Genomic DNA, 24,380 nt, shown 5'->3' on the forward strand with positions numbered 1-24,380 from the left:
GGTATTGACTGATCATAAGAACTTGACTTATCTCGAGTCTGCCAAGCGCTTGAATCCTAGACAGGCCCGTTGGTCGTTATTTTTTGCCCGCTTCGACTTTGTGATTTCGTACCTTCCGGGCTCTAAAAATGTGAAGGCGGATGCTCTGTCTAGGAGTTTTGTGCCCGACTCTCCGGGTTTATCTGAGCCAGCGGGTATCCTCAAGGAAGGAGTCATTGTGTCTGCCATCTCCCCTGATTTGCGGCGGGTGCTGCAAAAATTTCAGGCGAATAAACCTGATCGTTGTCCAGCAGAGAAACTGTTCGTCCCTGATAGGTGGACTAATAAACTTATCTCTGAACTTCATTGTTCGGTGTTGGCTCGTCATCCTGGAATCTTTGGTACCAGAGAGTTAGTGGCTAGATCCTTCTGGTGGCCATCTCTGTCACGGGATGTACGTACTTTTGTGCAGTCCTGTGGGATTTGTGCTAGGGCTAAGCCCTGCTGTTCTCGTGCCAGTGGGTTGCTTTTGCCCTTGCCGGTCCCAAAGAGGCCTTGGACACATATTTCGATGGATTTCATTTCTGACCTTCCCGTTTCTCAAAAGATGTCAGTCATTTGGGTGGTCTGTGATCGCTTTTCTAAAATGGTCCATCTGGTGCCCTTGGCTAAATTGCCTTCCTCCTCTGATTTGGTACCTTTGTTCTTTCAGCATGTGGTTCGGTTGCATGGCATTCCTGAGAATATTGTTTCTGACAGAGGTTCCCAGTTTGTTTCAAGGTTTTGGCGAGCCTTTTGTGGTAGGATGGGCATTGACCTATCCTTTTCCTCGGCTTTCCATCCTCAGACTAATGGCCAGACCGAACGAACCAATCAGACCTTGGAAACATATCTGAGATGTTTTGTTTCTGCAGACCAGGATGATTGGGTGTCCTTTTTGCCGTTGGCTGAGTTCGCCCTTAATAATCGGGCCAGCTCGGCTACCTTGGTTTCTCCATTTTTTTGCAATTCTGGGTTCCATCCTCGTTTCTCTTCAGGACAGGTTGAGTCTTCGGACTGTCCTGGTGTGGATTCTGTGGTGGATAGGTTGCAGCAGATCTGGACTCAGGTAGTGGACAATTTGATCTTGTCCCAGGAGAAAGCTCAACTTTTTGCTAATCGCAGACGCCGTGTGGGTCCCCGACTTCGTGTTGGGGATCTGGTTTGGTTATCTTCTCGTCATATTCCTATGAAGGTTTCCTCTCCTAAATTTAAACCTCGTTTTATTGGTCCGTATAGGATTTCTGAGGTTCTCAATCCTGTGTCTTTTCGTTTGACCCTCCCAGACTCCTTTTCCATACATAATGTATTCCATAGGTCGTTGTTGCGGAGATACGTGGCACCTATGGTTCCATCTGTTGAGCCTCCTGCCCCGGTTTTGGTGGAGGGGGAATTGGAGTATATTGTGGAGAAGATTTTGGATTCTTGTGTTTCTAGACGGAAACTCCAGTATCTGGTTAAATGGAAGGGTTATGCTCAGGAAGATAATTCCTGGGTTTTTGCCTCTGATGTTCATGCTTCCGATCTTGTTCGTGCCTTTCATGCGGCTCATCCTGGTCGGCCTGGGGGCTCTGGTGAGGGTTCGGTGACCCCTCCTCAAGGGGGGGGTACTGTTGTGAATTCTGTGGCTGAATTCACTCCTGTGGTCACAAGTGGTACTGCAGCTTCTGAGCTTCCTCCCTCAGGTGTTCTGGTGAGCTCGTTAACTGCTTCATTACTTAACTCCGCCTGATGCTGCTATCCTTGCTCCTTGTCAATGTTTCAGTGTTGGATCTGAGCTTCTCCTGATTGTTCCTGTGACCTGCTGCTCTGTATAGCTAAGTGCTTTTTGCTTTTTTGTTGCTTTTTTTCTGTCCAGCTTGTCTTTTGTTTTGCTGGAAGCTCTGAGACGCAAAGGGTGTACCGCCGTGCCGTTAGTTCGGCACGGTGGGTTTTTTTTGCCCCCTTTGCGTGGTTTTGCTTTAGGGTTTTTTGTAGACTGCAAAGTTCGCTTTACTGTCCTCGCTCTGTCCTAGAATATCGGGCCCCACTTTGCTGAATCTATTTCATCCCTACGTTTTGTCTTTTCATCTTACTCACAGTCATTATATGTGGGGGGCTGCCTTTTCCTTTGGGGAATTTCTCTGGGGCAAGTCAGGCCTATTTTTCTATCTTCAGGCTAGCTAGTTTCTTAGGCTGTGCCGAGTTGCCTAGGTAGTTGTTAGGCGCAATCCACAGCCGCTTTTAGTTGTGTTTAGGATAGGATCAGGTGTGCAGTCTACAGAGTTTCCACGTCTCAGAGCTCGTTCTTGTATTTTTGGGTATTTGTCAGATCACTGTGTGCGCTCTGATCGCTAAGCACACTGTGTTTCTGGATTGCCTTCATAACACCTGTCATTAGCAAACATAACAGAGCCCCAGATCGAGGGAGATTATCAGTGGTCTTGTATGTCTTCCATTTTCTAATTATTGCTCCCACTGTTGATTTCTTCACTCCAAGCTGGTTGGCTATTGCAGATTCAGTCTTCCCAGCCTGGTGCAGGGCTACAATTTTGTTTCTGGTGTCCTTTGACAGCTCTTTGGTCTTCACCATAGTGGAGTTTGGAGTCAGACTGTTTGAGGGTGTGCACATGTGTCTTTTTATACTGATAACAAGTTTAAACAGGTGCCATTACTACAGGTAATGAGTGGAGGAAAGAGGAGACTCTTAAAGAAGAAGTTACAGGTCTGTGAGAGCCAGAAATCTTGATTGTTTGTTTCTGACCAAATACTTATTTTCCACCATAATATGCAAATAAAATGATAAAAAAACAGACAATGTGATTTTCTGGATTTTTTTTTCTCAGTTTGTCTCCCATAGTTGAGGTCTACCTATGATGTAAATTACAGACGCCTCTCATCTTTTTAAGTGGTGGAACTTGCACTATTGCTGACTGACTAAATTCTTTTTTGCCCCACTGTATATTCTTGTACATAGGAGCAGTATTATAGTAGTTATATTCTTGTACATAGGGGCAGTATTATAGTAGTTATATTCTTGTACATGGGAGCAGTATTATAGTAGTTATAATCTTGTACATAGGGGGCAGTATTACAGTAGTTATACTCTTGTTCATAGGAGCAGTATTATAGTAGTTATACTCTTGTACATAGGGGCAGTATTATAGTAGTTATATTCTTGCACATAGGGGCAGTATCACAGTAGTTATATTCTTGCACATAGGAGCAGCATTATAGTAGTTATATTCTTGTACATAGGAGCAGTATTATAGTAGTTATATTCTTGTACATAGGGGCAGTATTATAGTAGTTATATTCTTGTACATAGGGGCAGTATTATAGTAGCTATATTCTTGTATATAGGGGCAGTATTATAGTAGTTATATTCTTGTACATATGAGCAGTATTATAGTAGTTATATTCTTGTACATAGGGGCAGTATTATAGTAGTTATATTCTTGTACATGGGAGCAGTATTATAGTAGTTATACTCTTGTTCATAGGAGCAGTAATATAGTAGTTATACTCTTGTACATAGGGGGCAGTATTACAGTAGTTATACTCTTGTTCATAGGAGCAGTAATATAGTAGTTATACTCTTGTACATAGGGGCAGTATTATAGTAGTTATACTCTTGCACATAGGGGCAGTATCACAGTAGTTATATTCTTGCACATAGGAGCAGCATTATAGTAGTTATATTCTTGTACATAGGAGCAGTATTATAGTAGTTATATTCTTGTATATAGGGGGCAGTATTATAGTAGTTATATTCTTGTATATAGGGGGCAGTATTATAGTAGTTATATTCTTGTACATGGGAGCAGTATTATAGTAGTTATATTCTTGTACATAGGGGGCAGTATTACAGTAGTTATATTCTTGTACATGGGAGCAGTATTATAGTAGTTATATTCTTGTACATAGGGGGCAGTATTACAGTAGTTATACTCTTGTTCATAGGAGCAGTATTATAGTAGTTATACTCTTGTACATAGGGGCAGTATTATAGTAGTTATACTCTTGCACATAGGAGCAGCATTATAGTAGTTATATTCTTGTACATAGGAGCAGTATTATAGTAGTTATATTCTTGTATATAGGGGGCAGTATTATAGTAGTTATATTCTTGTATATAGGGGGCAGTATTATAGTAGTTATATTCTTGTACATGGGAGCAGTATTATAGTAGTTATATTCTTGTACATAGGGGGCAGTATTACAGTAGTTATACTCTTGTTCATAGGAGCAGTATTATAGTAGTTATACTCTTGTACATAGGGGCAGTATTATAGTAGTTATACTCTTGCACATAGGGGCAGTATCACAGTAGTTATATTCTTGCACATAGGAGCAGCATTATAGTAGTTATATTCTTGTACATAGGAGCAGTATTATAGTAGTTATATTCTTGTATATAGGGGGCAGTATTATAGTAGTTATATTCTTGTATATAGGGGGCAGTATTATAGTAGTTATATTCTTGTACATGGGAGCAGCATTATAGTAGTTATATTCTTGTACATAGGAGCAGTATTATAGTAGTTATATTCTTGTACATAGGGGCAGTATTATAGTAGTTATATTCTTGTACATAGGGGCAGTATTATAGTAGCTATATTCTTGTATATAGGGGCAGTATTATAGTAGTTATATTCTTGTACATAGGGGGCAGTATTACAGTAGTTATACTCTTGTTCATAGGAGCAGTATTATAGTAGTTATACTCTTGTACATAGGGGCAGTATTATAGTAGTTATATTCTTGCACATAGGGGCAGTATCACAGTAGTTATATTCTTGCACATAGGAGCAGCATTATAGTAGTTATATTCTTGTACATAGGAGCAGTATTATAGTAGTTATATTCTTGTACATAGGGGCAGTATTATAGTAGTTATATTCTTGTACATAGGGGCAGTATTATAGTAGCTATATTCTTGTATATAGGGGCAGTATTATAGTAGTTATATTCTTGTACATATGAGCAGTATTATAGTAGTTATATTCTTGTATATAGGGGCAGTATTATAGTAGTTATATTCTTGTATATAGGGGCAGTATTATAGTAGTTATATTCTTGTATATAGGAGCAGCATTATAGTAGTTATATTCTTGTACATAGGAGCAGTATTATAGTAGTTATATTCTTGTACATAGGGGCAGTATTATAGTAGTTATATTCTTGTACATAGGGGCAGTATTATAGTAGCTATATTCTTGTATATAGGGGGCAGTATTATAGTAGTTATATTCTTGTACATAGGGGCAGTATTATAGTAGCTATATTCTTGTATATAGGGGCAGTATTATAGTAGTTATATTCTTGTACATATGAGCAGTATTATAGTAGTTATATTCTTGTATATAGGGGCAGTATTATAGTAGTTATATTCTTGTACATAGGAGCAGTATTATAGTAGTTATATTCTTGTATATAGGGGCAGTATTATAGTAGTTATATTCTTGTACATAGGAGCAGTATTATAGTAGTTATATTCTTGTACATAGGGGCAGTATTATAGTAGTTATATTCTTGTACATAGGGGCAGTATTATAGTAGTTATATTCTTGTACATAGGAGCAGTATTATAGTAGTTATATTCTTGTACATAGGAGCAGTATAATAGTAGTTATATTCTTGTATATAGGGGCTGTTTTATAGTAGTTTTCTTTTTGAACATGTGGGGTTGTATAATATGTACAGTTTAGTTCTTGGAGGATAGTTTGGCAGTAGTTACATTTTTATCCATGGAGGTAGTCAGGTATTTTGGGTAGGTAGGTAAATTGAATCATCAGGCCCAATATTTGCATTTTTGGTTAATATTATTCAGTTTTGTAGGATCCGTTTTACTATGCTATGATGAAGACAGGTTCTGTGAACATTTAGTGTCTTCCACAATAATCCCTGGCAGTGCAGAGTAAAGCCATTAAATGTCATGGCTGCTGGACGGAGAAAGCACAGGTCACCGTTTCGCATCATACCTGAAGAATACAAAGTGAGCACAGACATTCCCTATTCATTCTGTATAAGAAAATGTGAATGGTTATAAATATAGCCTCAGTATAATGCACACGGGAACGTCGGGGAATTATTCCAGGGATCGTTTTAAAAGCTTCACGACAATAAAAACGATTTTTAAAGAAATCAGTAAGTAGAATATTGACATTTATTTTGCTCAGTTAACCATAAAATGGCCAGCCGGCTGGATCTTATGTGATTTACGCTCCACAGACCGAATGACATCGTGGGAATAACCTGCTTACAAATATGGAGGATAGCTGACTTCTAGGGTCGTCCACTGAAAAGTGTCTCAGTGACAGGTCAGAAAATGACCATATGGGATGGGTCCGTGAGCTGCGATTTCCCCAAAGGCCAGGCATTCATGGTTCACAGGACTTGGTAATGAGCAAAAAGCGCTTTGGGAAAATCCAGAACTGAGATTTTCCGAATATTCTTTGCTGATGACATATTTTCAATTTCACATTTGCAATTTGTTAACCTAATCTTAAGTCAAACAATGATAAAATGTTCTGCTTTGCAACAGACTGTAAAGTGTGATAGTCTTGTTTTCAGTACGCAAATTATACTGACATCTAGTGGCCAATATGACATTTGCAATATCCTAAAATGTCATTTAAATTCAGGATTTTTAATTAATTATCGTGAAGTGAAAATAAAATTGGCCATCACTTTATGATCAGTGGTGGCCAGAACTCTACTACACCACAATTCTGAAAATGAAGGGACCGCAACGCCAATTTAGCTCAGCATCGTCTTCTGAGTTTTCCTGCATTGCTTCCACCAAGCTGTGCAGGGAACTACAGCATGGCCAAATTCAAGTGCGTGCCTGGGGCCCCAATGTGCAAAAAATGCAAAGTCATCCTCTGTATATTATATGGATGATGGTGGCCTTTGCAGGAGCTGGAAGTCGCTTGTATACTGCTTTTGGCTACTTACATATAATTTCATGCTTATCAGTGATGGTAAGCAGCATAGGAATCGGGAGGAAGTAAATGTACTACGTATGTATTTTTTGAAATTCTGTGCCCTTTTTTCTCCACACATACTTGTGATCATTGTGGCCAAAGAGTTCTATTTCACCTCATCAGTCCACAGGATTTGTTTCCAGAATGCATCAGGCTTGTTTAGACGTTCTTTTACATACTTCTGACGCTGAATTGTATGGTGAAGACGCAGGAGAGGTTTTCTTTTGATGACTCTTCCATGAAGGCCATATTTGTACAGGTGTCTCTGAACAGTAGAACAATGTTCCACAACTCAAGAGTCTTCTAAACTTTTCTGCAGGTCTTTTGCAGTCAGGCGGAGATTCTGATTTGCCTCTCCTGCAAGCAGCTCTCACTGAAATTTTGCTTGGTCTTCCAGATTTTATCTTGACCTCCACTGTTCCTGATAACTGTCATTTCTTAATTTTGTACTGAGGTAAGGGCAACTTGAAAACACTTTGCTATCTTCTTACAACCCTCTCTTGCTTTCTGGGCCTCCACCATTTTCATTTGCAGAGTTCTAGACAGCTCCTTAGAAGAACCCACGGCTGCTGTTTTTTGGCACAAGGTTAGAGGAGACTGGGTTTTTTTAAAGCTGGGAAATCTGCATCACTTGGCCTTTCCTAACGATGAGAGTGAACAAGACATAACACTAACAGGCTAATTAAGGTCTAAAACCTTGGTCAAAGTTATCCGAGCACACAAATCTACAAGGGTGCCCAAACTTTTGCATCAGACTATTTTCCTTTTGGTAATTTTGAAAATTTTGAGGTTGAAGGGTATTTTATTTTGCTTTTGAATCCCTCCTGTGCTATATATGCTCTTACTCTGTGGGGTCGGGGGACTCTTTAATTCCAGAATTTAGCTGTGCGGAGCGGCCCCTCTGTGGCACATTAGCCATGGTAACACCTTATTACCCATCACCTGTGATAAATGATCAGTCCCTGTAAATCCTTCACCTCTCGCAGGATCTTAAGCAACACAGAACAAAGGAGAATGGCAGAAATTAAATATTTCATTAACGAGGTGAATGGCTGCATTGATTTCTTCTCTGCCTCCATTCAGTGTTCAGGCAATTAAACTTTCATGATCGGAGCTCTCCTTGCTGCCTGTCACCCTCCGCTGTGAGCGCTGGGCTGGAGGACGACTGGACGGTGTTCTGTGCAGCCACTTAATGGCAGGAAAATTATTTTCCAGGTGTTAGTGGTTCCCTTAAAGAAAACCATTTTGTAGTGGACAGACATGACTGTAATGACGCTGTAATACTGATTACATTGATGCCTTTGGTGAAGAAATTTGCTTTGTTGTTCTTTGTTAATAATCACCATTTCAAGTTTTATGCTAATTAAATTTTGGTGCACAGGGGCCGGACTGTGCACGGTGTCTTATCCTCTCTGTCTGTGGTCCCCGACCCCTCCGCCTGCCTTCCGTCTGATTCCTCAGCCCCTCCGCCTGCCTCCGGTCTATGATTCCTCAGCCCCTCCGTCTGCCTTAGGTCTGTGATCCCCTACCCCTCCGCCTGCCTTAGGTCTGTGATTCCCGGCTCCTCTGCCTGCCTCTGGTCTATGATCCCCGACCCCTCCGCCTGCCTTAGGTCTGTGATTCCCGGCTCCTCTGCCTGCCTTAGGTCTGTGATCCCCGACCCCTCCGCCTGCCTTAGGTCTGTGATTCCCGGCTCCTCTGCCTGCCTCTGGTCTATGATCCCCGACCCCTCCGCCTGCCTTAGGTCTGTGATCCCCAGCCCCTCCGCCTGCCTCCAGTCTATGATTCCCCAGCCCCTCCGCCTGCCTTAGGTCTGTGATTCCCGGCTCCTCCGCCTGCCTCCAGTCTATGATTCCCCAGCCCCTCCGCCTGCCTTAGGTCTGTGATCCCCGGCTCCTCTGCCTGCCTCCGGTCTGTGATCCCCGACCCCTCCGCCTGCCTTAGGTTTGTGATTCCCGGCTCCTCCGCCTGCCTCCAGTCTATGATTCCCCAGCCCTTCCGCCTGCCTTAGGTCTGTGATCCCTGGCTCCTCTGCCTGCCTCCGGTCTGTGATCCCCGACCCTTCTGCCTGCCTCCGGTCTGTGATTCCCGGCTCCTCCGCCTGCCTCCGGTCTATGATCCCCGACCCCTCCACCTGCCTCCGGTCTGTGATCCCCGACCCCTCCGCCTGCCTTAGGTCTGTGATTCCCGGCTCCTCCGCCTGCCTCCAGTCTATGATTCCCCAGCCCCTCCGCCTGCCTTAGGTCTGTGATCCCCGGCTCCTCTGCCTGCCTCCGGTCTGTGATCCCTGACTCCTCTGCCTGCCTCCGGTCTGTGATCCCCGACCCTTCTGCCTGCCTCCGGTCTGTGATTCCCGGCTCCTCCACCTGCCTCCGGTCTATGATCCCCGACCCCTCCGCCTGCCTCCGGTCTGTGGTCCCCGACCCCTCCGCCTGCCTTCCGTCTGATTCCTCAGCCCCTCCGCCTGCCTCCGGTCTATGATTCCTCAGCCCCTCCGTCTGCCTTAGGTCTGTGATCCCCTACCCCTCCGCCTGCCTTAGGTCTGTGATTCCCGGCTCCTCTGCCTGCCTCTGGTCTATGATCCCCGACCCCTCCGCCTGCCTTAGGTCTGTGATTCCCGGCTCCTCTGCCTGCCTTAGGTCTGTGATCCCCGACCCCTCCGCCTGCCTTAGGTCTGTGATTCCCGGCTCCTCTGCCTGCCTCTGGTCTATGATCCCCGACCCCTCCGCCTGCCTTAGGTCTGTGATCCCCAGCCCCTCCGCCTGCCTCCAGTCTATGATTCCCCAGCCCCTCCGCCTGCCTTAGGTCTGTGATCCCCGGCTCCTCTGCCTGCCTCCGGTCTGTGATCCCCGACCCCTCCGCCTGCCTTAGGTCTGTGATTCCCGGCTCCTCCGCCTGCCTCCAGTCTATGATTCCCCAGCCCCTTCGCCTGCCTTAGGTCTGTGATTCCCGCCTCCTCTGCCTGCCTCCAGTATGTGATTCCTGGCTCCTTCGCCTGCCTCCGGTCTATGATCCCCGACCCCTCCGCCTGCCTTAGGTCTGTGATTCCCGGCTCCTCCGCCTGCCTCCAGTCTATGATTCCCCAGCCCCTCCGCCTGCCTTAGGTCTGTGATTCCCGGCTCCTCCGCCTGCCTCCAGTCTATGATTCCCCAGCCCCTCCGCCTGCCTTAGGTCTGTGATCCCCGGCTCCTCTGCCTGCCTCCGGTCTGTGATCCCCGACCCCTCCGCCTGCCTTAGGTTTGTGATTCCCGGCTCCTCCGCCTGCCTCCAGTCTATGATTCCCCAGCCCTTCCGCCTGCCTTAGGTCTGTGATCCCTGGCTCCTCTGCCTGCCTCCGGTCTGTGATCCCCGACCCTTCTGCCTGCCTCCGGTCTGTGATTCCCGGCTCCTCCGCCTGCCTCCGGTCTATGATCCCCGACCCCTCCACCTGCCTCCGGTCTGTGATCCCCGACCCCTCCGCCTGCCTTAGGTCTGTGATTCCCGGCTCCTCCGCCTGCCTCCAGTCTATGATTCCCCAGCCCCTCCGCCTGCCTTAGGTCTGTGATCCCCGGCTCCTCTGCCTGCCTCCGGTCTGTGATCCCTGACTCCTCTGCCTGCCTCCGGTCTGTGATCCCCGACCCTTCTGCCTGCCTCCGGTCTGTGATTCCCGGCTCCTCCACCTGCCTCCGGTCTATGATCCCCGACCCCTCCGCCTGCCTCCGGTCTGTGATCCCCAGCCCCTCCGCCTGCCTTAGGTCTGTGATCCCCGGCTCCTCTGCCTGCCTCCGGTCTGTGATCCCCGACCCTTCCGCCTGCCTCCGGTCTGTGAATCCCGGCTCCTCCGCCTGCCTTAGGTCTGTGATTCCCGGCTCCTCTGCCTGCCTCCGGTCTATGATCCCCGACCCCTCCGCCTGCCTCCAGTCTATGATTCCCCAGCCCCTCCGCCTGCCTTAGGTCTGTGATCCTCGACCCCTCCGCCTGCCTCCGGTCTGTGATCCCCGACCCCTCCGCCTGCCTCCGGTCTGTGATCCCCGTCCCCTCCGCCTGCCTTAGGTCTGTGATTCCCGGCTCCTCTGCCTGCCTCCAGTCTATGATCCCTGTTATGACCTAGTGGTCAGGACAACAATGGACCTAGTGGTTAAGAGCACACGGAATGACCTGATAGGTACTGATAATATAGGACGAGCTCTGGGACGTGGGAACTCTGCTGACCGCAATCCCTAATCCTATCACACACACTAGAAATAGCCGTGGAGCGCTCCTGACGCTCCCTATGCGCCTCGTCACAGCCTAAGAAACTAGCTAGCCCTGAAGATAGAAAAATAAGCCTACCTTGCCTCAGAGAAATTCCCCAAAGGAAAAGGCAGCCAACCACAAATAATGACTGTGAGTAAAGATGAAAATACAAACACAGAGATGAAATAGATTTAGCAAAATGAGGCCCAACTTACTGAACAGACCGAGGATAGGAAAGGTAGCTTTGCGGTCAGCACAAAAACCTACAAAAAGACCACGCAGAGGGCGCAAAAAGACCCTCCGCACCGACTCACGGTGCGGAGGCGCTCCCTCTGCGTCCCAGAGCTTCCAGCAAGCAAGACAACAAAATATAGCAAGCTGGACAGAAAAATAGCAAACCAGAGAAAAACAAACAGGCACTTAGCTTCTGCTGGGAAGACAGGTCACAAGAACGATCCAGGAGTGAACAAGACCTATACTGGAACATTGACTGGTGGCATGGAGCAAAGATCTAAGTGGAGTTAAATAGAGCAGCAGCTAACGACTTAACCTCGTCACCTGTGGAAGGAAACTCAGAAACACCCACCAGAGGAATTCCATGGACAGAACCAGCCGAAGTACCACTCATGACCACAGGAGGGAGCCCGACAACAGAATTCACAACAGATCCCCGACCCCTCCGCCTGCCTTAGGTCTGTGATTCCCGGCTCCTCTGCCTGCCTCCGGTCTGTGATCCCCGACCCCTCCGCCTGCCTTAGGTCTGTGATCCCCGACCCCTCCGCCTGCCTTAGGTCTGTGATCCCCGACCCCTCCGCCTGCCTCCGGTCTGTGATCCCCCGACCCCTCCGCCTGCCTCCGGTCTGTGATCCCCCGACCCCTCCGCCTGCCTCCGGTCTGTGATCCCCGACCCCTCCGCCTGCCTCCGGTCTGTGATTCCCGACCCCTCCGCCTGCCTCCAGTATGTGATTCCCCAGCCTCTCCACCTGCTTCTCTCTTTTTTCTTTACTTTTTACCTTTCTTTTCTCTTTCCTTCTTTCCCCTCTCTTTCTTTTTTTCTCTTTTTTTCCGCTCATTCTTTTTTTTCTCTTTCTTTCCTCTCTTTCTTTCTTTTTTTCTGTTTCTTTCTTCTTTTTTTATCTTTCTTTCTTTCCTTACACAGACTCTACAAAAGGAAAGCAATTTTTAAGATTATTCAATCATTAATGAATTCTATTATACTTATATGATGAGTGAACGTGCTCGCCACTGTTTGTTACTCGCCCAAGTATCGGGGCACTCGGGGTACTCGGCGAGCAGCGAGCATTTCCAGGATTATTCGGCGGTAACTGCAGTCTCCACCCCGCGTTTTTGGCAGACTTTAGAAACCCAATCACGGTGCAGGGATTGTCTGCCAAGCAATGAAACGCCGCAGTCATCTTTGTTGTAGTCGTGCAGTGATTGGCTGCATCCCGAGTATAAGAGACCTGGCGCCGCCCTGCTCGCAGCATTCTGTTCCTGTTTCAGCGAGAGTAGGGAGAGCGGCTGCCCAGATAAGGTCAGAATCGTGGTTTTAGAGTTAGTGTAGGTCTGCATCTCTCACATCCACAACTCATGAGAAACCAACAGTCCTTTTTAGGGCTAATTCGTGGGTTCCGATATTGCAGCGCTAGGCAGGCAGGGCACGGCATATCCACATCAGTGCAAGGCCTGCAGGCACTAAGTGCGTACATTGCTCCCACTGCATCCCTCCAAAAGCTCCATAACTGTCTGCTGCTGCTTATTTACTGTCTATATACTTTATTTCTTTTTCCAAAAAAAAAAAAAAAAAAAATATGCAGTCTGTTCTGTCAGACTGAGGCCTGTTGAAAAGTGATAGTTTGTCAGGCATTCGTAGCATAGTTGTATGTGCTACCCTTGTGCCACCCCTTTTTTTTTTTTTGTGGTGTTTTAAATTCACTGAAAAAGGCCTCATATATCTCAGTGGCTCCTGTCTGCTTCCTGGCAGGAACCCTCTGGACTGACCTCCCTACAGACCACCAGTTATATCTATAATATAACGCTGGGAGCGTCACTCTGTCCGAAGCCTTTATAGACTGCGCAGGCGCAAGCGCCGGCGCAGTCTGGCCCCCACAGAGTGACGCTCCCAGGAGATCGCGGTATGCGTAAGCACTGAACGCATACCGCGATCTCCACCGGAGAGTCAGGGACCGTGGACGCGCCAGGAGGGAGGGTAAGTATATTCACCTGTCCTCCGTTCCAGCGCTGCGTGCGGCTCCGTCTCCCAGCTCCTCTGCTGTGACAGAGGAGCCGGAGTGTGTGTTCAAGAAAATGGCGCCGGAAAGCGCGGACTGCGCAGGCGCCGATTCCTGCTGCCGGAATCGGCGCCTGCGCAGTCCGTGCTTTCCGGCGCCATTTTCTTGAAGACACACTCCGGCTCCACTGCAGGTGTGTCTTCAAGAAAATGGCGCCGGAGAGCGCGGACTGTGCAGGCGCCGATTCCTGCTGCCGGAATCGGCGCCTGCGCAGTCCGCGCTTTCTGGCGCCATTTTCTTGAAGACACACCTGCAGTGGAGCCGGACGATAGGCGAGTATGGTTTTTTTTTTTTATATGGCAGCAGCATACGGGGGCATACACACTGGAGCGTCTTATGGGGGGCATATAATACAATAGTGGCGCAGGATGGGAGCAGCACATGACAGAACGGGCGCAGGATGGCAGCAGCACATGACAGAACGGGCGCAGGATGGCAGAAGCGCATGACAGAACGGGCGCAGGATGGCAGCAGCACATGACAGAACGGGCGCAGGATGGCAGCAGCACATGACAGAACGGGCGCAGGATGGCAGCAGCACATGACAGAACGGGCGCAGGATGGCAGCAGCACATGACAGAACGGGCGCAGGATGGCAGCAACGCATGACAGAACGGGCGCAGGATGGCAGCAGCACATGACAGAACGGGCGCAGGATGGCAGCAGCACATGACAGAACGGGCGCAGGATGGCAGCAGCACATGACAGAACGGGCGCAGGATGGCAGCAGCACATGACAGAACGGGCGCAGGATGGCAGCAGCACATGACAGAACGGGCGCAGGATGGCAGCAACGCATGACATAACGGGCGCAGGATGGCAGCAGGATGGGAGCAGCACATGACAGAACGGGCGCAGGATGGCAGCAGCGCATGACAGAACGGGCGCAGGATGGCAGCAGCACATGACAGAACGGGCGCAGGATGGCAGCAGCACATGACAGAACGGGCGCAGGATGGCAGCAGCACATGACAGAACGGGCGCAGGATGGCAGCAGCGCAAGACAGAACGGGCGCAGGATGGCAGCAGGATGGCAGCAGCGCATGACAGAACGGGCGCAGGATGGCAGCAGGATGGCAGCAGCGCATGACAGAACGGGCGCAGGATGGCAGCAGCACATGACAGAACGGGCGCAGGATGGCAGCAGCACATGACAGAACGGGCGCAGGATGGCAGCAGCGCATGACAGAACGGGCGCAGGATGGCAGCAGGATGGGAGCAGCACATGACAGAACGGGCGCAGGATGGCAGCAGGATGGCAGCAGCGCATGACAGAACGGGCGCAGGATGGCAGCAGCACATGACAGAACGGGCGCAGGATGGCAGCAGCACATGACAGAACGGGCGCAGGATGGCAGCAGCACATGACAGAACGGGCGCAGGATGGCAGCAGCACATGACAGAACGGGCGCAGGATGGCAGCAGCACATGACAGAACGGGCGCAGGATGGCAGCAGCACATGACAGAACGGGCGCAGGATGGCAGCAGGATGGGAGCAGCACATGACAGAACGGGCGCAGGATGGCAGCAGGATGGCAGCAGCGCATGACAGAACGGGCGCAGGATGGCAGCAGCACATGACAGAACGGGCGCAGGATGGCAGCAGCACATGACAGAACGGGCGCAGGATGGCAGCAGCACATGACAGAACGGGCGCAGGATGGCAGCAGGATGGGAGCAGTACATGACAGAATGGGCGCAGGATGGCAGCAGCGCATGACATAATGGGCGCAGGATGTCAGCAGGATGGGAGCAGCACATGACAGAACGGGCGCAGGATGGCAGCAGCACATGACAGAACGGGCGCAGGATGGCAGCAGCGCATGACATAATGGGCGCAGGATGGCAGCAGGATGGGAGCAGCACATGACAGAACGGGCGCAGGATGGCAGCAGCGCATGACAGAACGGGCGCAGGATGGCAGCAGCGCATGAAAGAACGGGCGCAGGATGGCAGCAGCGCATGACAATGGGCGCAGGATGGCAGCAGGATGGGAGCAGCACATGACAGAACGGGCGCAGGATGGCAGCAGGATGGCAGCAGCGCATGACAGAACGGGCGCAGGATGGCAGCAGCACATGACAGAACGGGCGCAGGATGGCAGCAGCACATGACAGAACGGGCGCAGGATGGCAGCAGCACATGACAGAACGGGCGCAGGATGGCAGCAGCACATGACAGAACGGGCGCAGGATGGCAGCAGCACATGACAGAACGGGCGCAGGATGGCAGCAGCACATGACAGAACGGGCGCAGGATGGCAGCAGGATGGGAGCAGCACATGACAGAACGGGCGCAGGATGGCAGCAGGATGGCAGCAGCGCATGACAGAACGGGCGCAGGATGGCAGCAGCACATGACAGAACGGGCGCAGGATGGCAGCAGCACATGACAGAACGGGCGCAGGATGGCAGCAGCACATGACAGAACGGGCGCAGGATGGCAGCAGGATGGGAGCAGTACATGACAGAATGGGCGCAGGATGGCAGCAGCGCATGACATAATGGGCGCAGGATGTCAGCAGGATGGGAGCAGCACATGACAGAACGGGCGCAGGATGGCAGCAGCACATGACAGAACGGGCGCAGGATGGCAGCAGCGCATGACATAATGGGCGCAGGATGGCAGCAGGATGGCAGCAGCGCATGACAGAACGGGCGCAGGATGGCAGCAGCGCATGAAAGAACGGGCGCAGGATGGCAGCAGCGCATGACAATGGGCGCAGGATGGCAGCAGGATGGGAGCAGCACATGACAGAACGGGCGCAGGATGGCAGCAGGATGGCAGCAGCGCATGACAGAACGGGCGCTGGATGGCAGCAGCACATGACAGCACGGGCGCAGGATGGCAGCAGCACATGACAGAACGGGCGCAGGATGGCAGCAGCACATGACAGAACGGGCGCAGGATGGCAGCAGCGCATGACATAATGGGCGCAGGATGGCAGCAGGATGGGAGCAGCACATGACAGAACGGGCGCAGGATGGCAGCAGCGCATGACAGAACGGGCGCAGGATGGCAGCAGCGCATGAAAGAACGGGCGCAGGATGGCAGCAGCACATGACAGAACGGGCGCAGGATGTCAGCAGCACATGACAGAACGGGCGCAGGATGGCAGCAGCACATGATGGAGACCATATACCAATATAAATGCTCGCCACCCGGGCGTAGAACGGGCTCAATAGCTAGTATATATATATATATATGGGGAGTCACCTAGTAAATACGATCAAAAGCTCCCCCTGGTGGCCTGGAGTGTGAATGCGTTGCATGTTTGTGGTACCTGGTTGCAGTTATCCCTTCTTGCCTTCAAGCGTAACATCAGTCTCCCCGTGGGGAAAGCAATGCTACTGTAACGACCAGGACCCTGGGGCGCCACATGTACTTATTAAGCTGTGTATGTTAACACATACAAACGTGTACGCACTCACACTATTCAATCATACTATTCCTTGAATTTTGCAGTTTGCAATAAAATTGCCTTGTATTGCAAGTATTTGCCTTTTCTAAAGCCGTATGTGAACCTTAGTGTTAAAAACATGTCAAATAAAATTGCAAAATTCTCCTGTAAATAATTGTGCAAAGAGGGAACCATCATACCATTAAAAAATACGAGTGAATTTTCCTGGGCCCATCCAGTCTGTGGGTTCCAAGGCCTAATGGGGGGCATATGACTATGCAATGGCTCGCCTTCCTGCCAATGTATAAAACAATGGAGTACGCAGTACAAAATGCATATTGTGAAGTGGATTTTCCTGGGCCCATCCAGTATGTGGGTTCAAAGGCTTATTGGGGTGCATATGAATTGGTAGCAGGGCAATGGAACACTTTTTCAGGAGTCCCCCCTGGACATCTTATGATGGGTATTGTGGTGCATTGTAATTCTTGGCAGCCCATCCACTCACAGCTTAGGAGAACCACTGCTTCAAAATGGCCCTTTAAGAAGAATAATGCCATCTGATGCACCAGTAAAAATAGGCTCTGTGACTTTAAGAGTCCCTCCTTCATAAATTAACTCCTTAGTGACAGAGCCAATTTGGTACTTAATGACCGGGCCAAATTTTACAATTCTGACCACCGTCACTTTATGAGGTTATAACTCTGGAACGCTTTAACGGATCCCGCTGAATCTGAGATTGTTTTTTCGTGACCTATTGTACTGCATGTAAGTGGTAACTTTTCTTCGATATTACTTGCGATTATTTATGGGGAAAAAACGGAAATATGGCGAAAATTTTAAAAATTTTGCAATTTTCAAAATTTGTATTTTTATGCCCTTAAATCAGAGAGATATGTCACACAAAATACTTAATAAATAACATTTCCCACATATCTACTTTACATCAGCACAATTTTGGAAACAAAATTTTTTTTTGTTAGGGAGTTATAAGGGTTAAAAGTTGACCAGCAATTTCTCATTTTTACAACACCATTTTTATTTAGGGACCACATCACATTTGAAGTCACTTTGAGGGGTCTATATGATAGAGAATAACCAAGTGTGACACCATTCTAAAAACTGCACCCCTCAAGGTTCTCAAAACCACATTCAAGAAGTTTATTAACCCTTCAGGTGTTTCACAGCTATTTTTTGAATGTTTTAAAAAAAAAATGAACATTTAACTTTTTTTCACAAAAAATTTACTTCAGCTTCAATTTGTTTTAGTTTACCAAGGGTAACAGGAGAAATTGGACCCCAAAAGTTGTTGTACAATTTGTCCTGAGTATGCCGATACCTCATATGTGGGGGTAAACCACTGTTTGGGCGCATGGCAGAGCTCGGAAGGGAAGGAGCGCCGTTTGACTTTTCAATGCAAAATTGACTGGAATTGAGATCGGACGCCATGTCGCGTTTGGAGAGCCACTGATGTGCCTAAACATTGAAACCCCCCACAAGTGACACCATTTTGAAAAGAAGATCCCCCAAGGAACTTATCTAGATGTGTTGTGAAAACTTTGAACCTCCAAGTGCTTCACTACAGTTTATAACGCAGAGCCGTGAAAATAAAAATTCTTTTTTTTCCACAAAAATTATTTTTTAGCCCCCAGTTTTGCATTTTCTCAATGGTAACAGGAGAAATTGGACCCCAAAATTTATTTTCCAGTTTGTTCTGAGTATGCTGATACCCCGTATGTGGGGGGAACCACCGTTTGGGCGCATGGCAGAGCTCGGAAGGGAAGGAGTGTCATTTGGAATGCAGACTTAGATGGATTGGTCTGCAGGTGTCACATTGCATTTGCAGAGCCCCTAATGTACCTAAACAGTAGAAACCCCCCACAAGTGACCCCATATTGGAAAATAGACCCCCCAAGGAACTTATCTAGATGTGTTGTGAGAACTTTGAATCCCCAAGTGTTTCGCTACAGTTTATAACACAGAGCCGTGAAAATAAAAAAATCCTTTTTTTTCCACAAAAATATTTTTTTAGAACCCAGTTTTGTATTTTCCCAAGGGTAACAGGAGAAATTGGACCCAAAAAGTTGTTGTCCAATTTGTCCTGAGTACGCTGATACCCCATATGTTGGGGTAAACCCCTGTTTGGGCACACAGGAGAGCTCGGAAGGGAAGGAGCACTGTTTTACTTTTTCAACGCAGAATTGGCTGGAATTGAGATCGGACGCCATGTTGCGTTTGGAGAGCCCCTGATGTGCCTAAACAGCGGAAACCCCCAGCTCTAACTGAAACCCTAACCCAAACACACCCCTAACCCTAATCCCAACCATAACCCTAACCACACCTCTAACCCTAATCCCAACCGTAAATGTAATCCAAACACTAACTTTAGCCCCAACCCTAACCCTAAATTTAGCCGCAACCCTAACCCTAACGGGAAAATGGAAATAAATACATTTTTCTAAATTTTATTATTTTTCCCTAACTGAGGAGATGATGAAGGGGGTTTGATTTACTTTTATAGCATTTTTTTTTGGTGGATTTTTATGATTGGCAGCCATCACACGCTAAAAGACCCTTTTTATTGCAAAAAATAGTTTTGTGTCTCCACATTTTGAGAGCTATAATTTTTCCATATGTTGGTTCACAGAGTCATGTGAGGTCTTTTTTTTTTTGCGGGATGAGTTGATGTTTTTATTGGTACCATTTTCGGGCACGTGACTTTTTTTGATCGCTTTTTATTCCGATTTTTGTGAGGTAGAATGAGCAAAAACCAGCTATTCATGAATTTCTTTTGGGGAGGGGGCGCTTATAACATTCCATGTTTGGTAAAATTGATAAAGCAATTTTATTATTCAGGTCAGTACGATTACAGCGATACCTCATTTATATCTTTTTTTATGTTTTGGCGCTTTTATACGATAAAAACTATTTTATATGTAAAATAATTATTTTTGCATCGCTTTATTCTGTGGACTATAACTTTTTTATTTTTTCCTTGATGAGGCTGTATGGTAGCTCGTTTTTTGCGGGACAAGATGACGTTTTCAGCGGTACCATGGTTATTTATATCCGTCTTTTTGATCACGTGTTATTCCACTTTTTGTTTGGCGGTAGGATAATAAAGCGTCATTTTTTCCTAGTTTTTTTTTTTTACGGTGATCACTGAAGGGGGTTAACTAGGGGGACAGTTTTATAGGTCGGGTTGTTACGGACGCGGCAATACTAAATATGTGTACTTTTATTGTTTTTTTTATTTAGATAAAGAAATGTATTTATTGGAACAATATATTTTTTTTTTAGGAATTTTTTTTTTTTAACTTTTTTACTTTGTCCCAGAGGGGGGACATGAGTTTATAGGGTCAGATTGCTGATCTGACACTTTTCTGTGCACTGTGTCAGATCAGCGATCACACAGGCACAGCAGGGAGGCTTCCCAACACCTGCTCTGAGCAGGCTCTTGGAAGCCACCTCCCTGTAGGACCTCCATTTTGGATCCAGGCCTGCTGCAGGGAGGAGGAGGTAAGAGACCCTCGGAGCAACGCGATCACATCGCATTGCTCCGAGGGTCTCAGGAAAGCACGCAGGGAGCCCCCTCCCTGCGCGATGCTTCCCTATAATGCCGGAACACTGTGATCATCTTTGATCGCAGTGTGTCGGGGTTTAATGTGCCAGGACTGGTCCGTGACCGCTCCTGACACATACTGCCAGATGTCAGCTGCGATAGTCAGCTGTCACCCGGCCCCGATCGGCTGCGCTTCCCCCGTGAGCGCGGCTGATCGGTGATGACGTACTATCCCGTCAGTGGTCATACGGGCCCATACCACCTCGACGGGATAGTACGTCCTATGTCAGAAAGGGGTTAAAGCTAAAAAAACGCTTCAAAAACGCAGCGTCTGAACTAAGCCTTAGTGGGGGAGGAAATTTTCGGTCTGGGGTTAAATATTTGGCTTTACGGGCAAGTCATTAACCTGCAAAGGATGTACCTTGACATATTTCCAAGCAAAACCAGTTTTGGTTTCGTTTTCATGTGTTTTTTTGTGGCACTGGCAAAAATGGCATGAATCTCGGAAAAAAATGATTAAGGCTGTGAACTAGGAGTCAGGAATGCTTCCAGGGGTGATCCCCATGAGGTCCCTGTGTCATTTGAGCAGTGTTTCCATCATTTTCAGACGTTTTTAGATCTTAAAAGGTCCCCCGGGGGGATTGTGGTAAAAATACTTGGGTCTCCCATAGACTTACATTGGGCTCGTTGTTCTGGCCGAGTACCCGAGTATTCCAATTTGCTCGAGCCGAGCAACGAGCACCCGAGCATTTTAGTGCTCGCCCATCGCTAATACTTGCCCAGTATATACCTTGCTTCTCTTGTGCTTCCCTTTGGGTTTTTGCTTACTTGGATACAGAAGTGATGTTCTATCTAAGCATTTGACCTCTGCAGGCAATCACTGACCAACAGGAATACCAGAGCCACGAGGAATATAAACGGTAGAGATAGTTGTTTTTTTTTTACCCAGTAACTTTTCTACCCTCCCATTCTACAACCACAGACATTAATATGGAGTCGTCCCCATTCCAGAAAGATTGACGTCCACGACCTGAGCTGTGCTGCGGCCATATTGGATCAGTTTCGGGGGGCTGATACTAGTTTGCCTCTTGCTGTTAGGTGTTACTACTGTTCACAGATGTTTTCTTTGCTCTCGATCACTTGGAGTAAGCGTGGCCTTGCTTTATCATTCTAACGGCTTTTTTTTTTTACAGGGACTATTTTTAGGAAGGTCATTAAAATGTAGATGAGAGGAAATCTGATTATACGAAGGCTGCGGTGAGAACAGGTGGCTGCTCAGCCGAGGAGAGCAAGTCAATTACTAAGGCAGAAGTATTTTGGAAAGGTCTAAAAGTCAAAAATGCCAAAAATAGAACTGGGCTGAAGATATCAGATATTAGAACCCGTGTGTGTCTACTATCTCCAAACCCCCTATAGATAGGACTCGGAGTGGAATTTATTGGATAACAACATGGATGCTACTAAGAAGGAAAAGTGGTGGACTGATGGAAATCTCAGGATGGAGACTTTACTGATCTGCAAAGGATAAAAAAATGGAAACAATTTGGATTTATTTAGTCTGCAGTATGAGTTTTGCCACCCCACACCATAATCCGGGACTTGAAGTTCTCAGCTCTTCTTCTTCGTGGCATTGCCCACGTGGTCTTATCAGATTTGAAGAATTGGCGAGCAGTGATCTAGCCATTACATATCAAGCCTAAGGCAGCAAACGACGTCTACACGAACCATCACATCACATTTGCAAGACATCGGGCCACGAGCCAGATATCCGGCTATAGGTGTCCAATGACCTCACGCTGCCATTCTCAAAGGCCATTATAGTGCTGAGCAACATGGCAATGGAGGCTGGTATGGAGGTCTGTCCTTGTAGTAATGAGTCTGCTTTTGTCTTAAAAACTTCATTGATAGCAGCTGAGGCTGGAAGTACCGGGGATTTCTCGTGGCTCACACTCCAGACTGAAGAAATCCTAAGGTTTTGAGAATGTTGTTTCCATTTTTCCATCATTTGCAGATCAATGACGACTCCATCCTGTGATTCTCATCACTCCACGACTTTTCCTTCTTGGTGTCGTAATGTTAATATTGAACAGTTTATTGTTCTCTACTCCACAGTAATGTCTAAATACTCCTTGAACAACATGTGCACCTTGAAATGTTCTGTACAGTTATCCAACTCACTTTTCACAATATACATCTCTGACTTCCAACCCCACTAATCTACTTAAACTGTCTTCACCAAAGTCTTTAACGATCAGCGATCTGTCAAAGCTAAACAACAATCCATTCTCTTCCTTCTATACTTGTCTTCTGTCTGTTACTCACCTGTCCCGGCTCCAGTACTGGGCCTTGATGCCTTCTTCTCTTCAGCTCCAGCTAGATGTCTAATTATATCATGCTACTCCTTTTTTTCCAAGTTCAGTCCAGCTTCTGTAAGTGTTGTTCACAACCACTATTCCCCCATCAAGGTACCGCATCTGTGCTGCAAGATTCTGATTGTATGTGTCTGTGCTATTAAGCATGTGCTTGCTTCAAGATCCTGATTGTTTATGTCTCTGCTATTAACCATGTGCTTGCTACAAGTACCTGATTGCATACGTCTCTGCTATTAACCATATTCCTTTTGGAAGTTCCTGGTTGCATGCATCTCTGCTAATAGCCATGTGCCTGCAGCAATTTCTGAATTTACTTTGAATTACTGTTCCTGTGTGTTTCCGCACACCTGGCACTGATACAGTTAGGGTGGTCCTGGTCCTCACTGATCCACATTTTAAATGCCAAGGCCCACTCAGCTGCACCATCACCTCTTATCCATGCTGCTCACCTTGATCTACACCTTAGAGCAGAGGTCTCAAACTGCATTCCTCGAGGGCCGCAAACAGGTCATGTTTTCAGGATTTCCTTGTTTTGCACAGGTGAAAATTTAACCACCTGCACAGATAATGATTCCAGCACCTTGTGCAATGCTAAGGAAATCTTGAAAACACGCATGGTTTGAGGCCCTCGAGAAATGCAGTTTGAGACCCCTGCCTTAGAAGATCCAAATCTCCAGGTGATCCCTTGACATCTACATTACTCTTGCTAGACCTTTCCTCTGCCTTCTACCTTACACTCTGTGCTCTTCCTTCAAGACCTATCCTCATCCTTATACATTATTTCGTGCTCCTCCTACCAGACCATTCCTCTGCCTTCTACATTTCGCTGTGCTCCTACTATTAAACCTGTCTTCCTTCTTATACATTACCATGTACCCCTCCTTACAGAACTGTCAGTTACCTTTTGTATTATTTTATGCTCCTCCTTCTAGACCTGTCCTCCATCTTTTACATTACTCTATGCACCATCTAGACTGTTACGCCCACAGGGCATGGGGAAATATAGTGGACTCACTAGACCACTGATGGAGCAGTGGCAGCTGTATACCCGGTACACAAGAGACAGGAGAATGTCTTCAAAATGCAAAGGTATTTAATTAAATGAAGTTTTAAACAAACAGAAAGAGGTGCCTGAGAGAAGAACCCTCTGGACCACAACACTGAACCACGTAGTGGAGCACCGGGCAAGGTGTACCCCTATACAGGGATTCCCCCGTCACAACACCAGATGGCCTAAATGCCGCAGTACCCGGACCAGAGGGACGACCCGTACAGACCATATAAACAAGACGGTGGAATTCAAGCGCTATCAGTGAAGAGGATCCTGGAAGCTCTGTGTAGTTTCGGAAAGGCTGATCCAGCCGGTAGCAATATCAGGATAGTTCTGTGAGGAGCAGCTCAATCAGCCTGGAGTGGAAACCGGGGAGTCCAGAAGGATCCAGAATAGGGAACTGCCAGCGGAGGATACTGAGGAGACAGAGGGATTAGAAAACCAAAAGTAAACTACACTTTGCAGAGCAGAGCACAGCAGAGTGTGGACTGAGCAGAGGGCCATA

This window comes from Ranitomeya imitator, chromosome 5, assembly GCF_032444005.1.
Source record: "Ranitomeya imitator isolate aRanImi1 chromosome 5, aRanImi1.pri, whole genome shotgun sequence".
In the NCBI taxonomy this organism is placed as follows: Eukaryota; Metazoa; Chordata; class Amphibia; order Anura; family Dendrobatidae; genus Ranitomeya; species Ranitomeya imitator.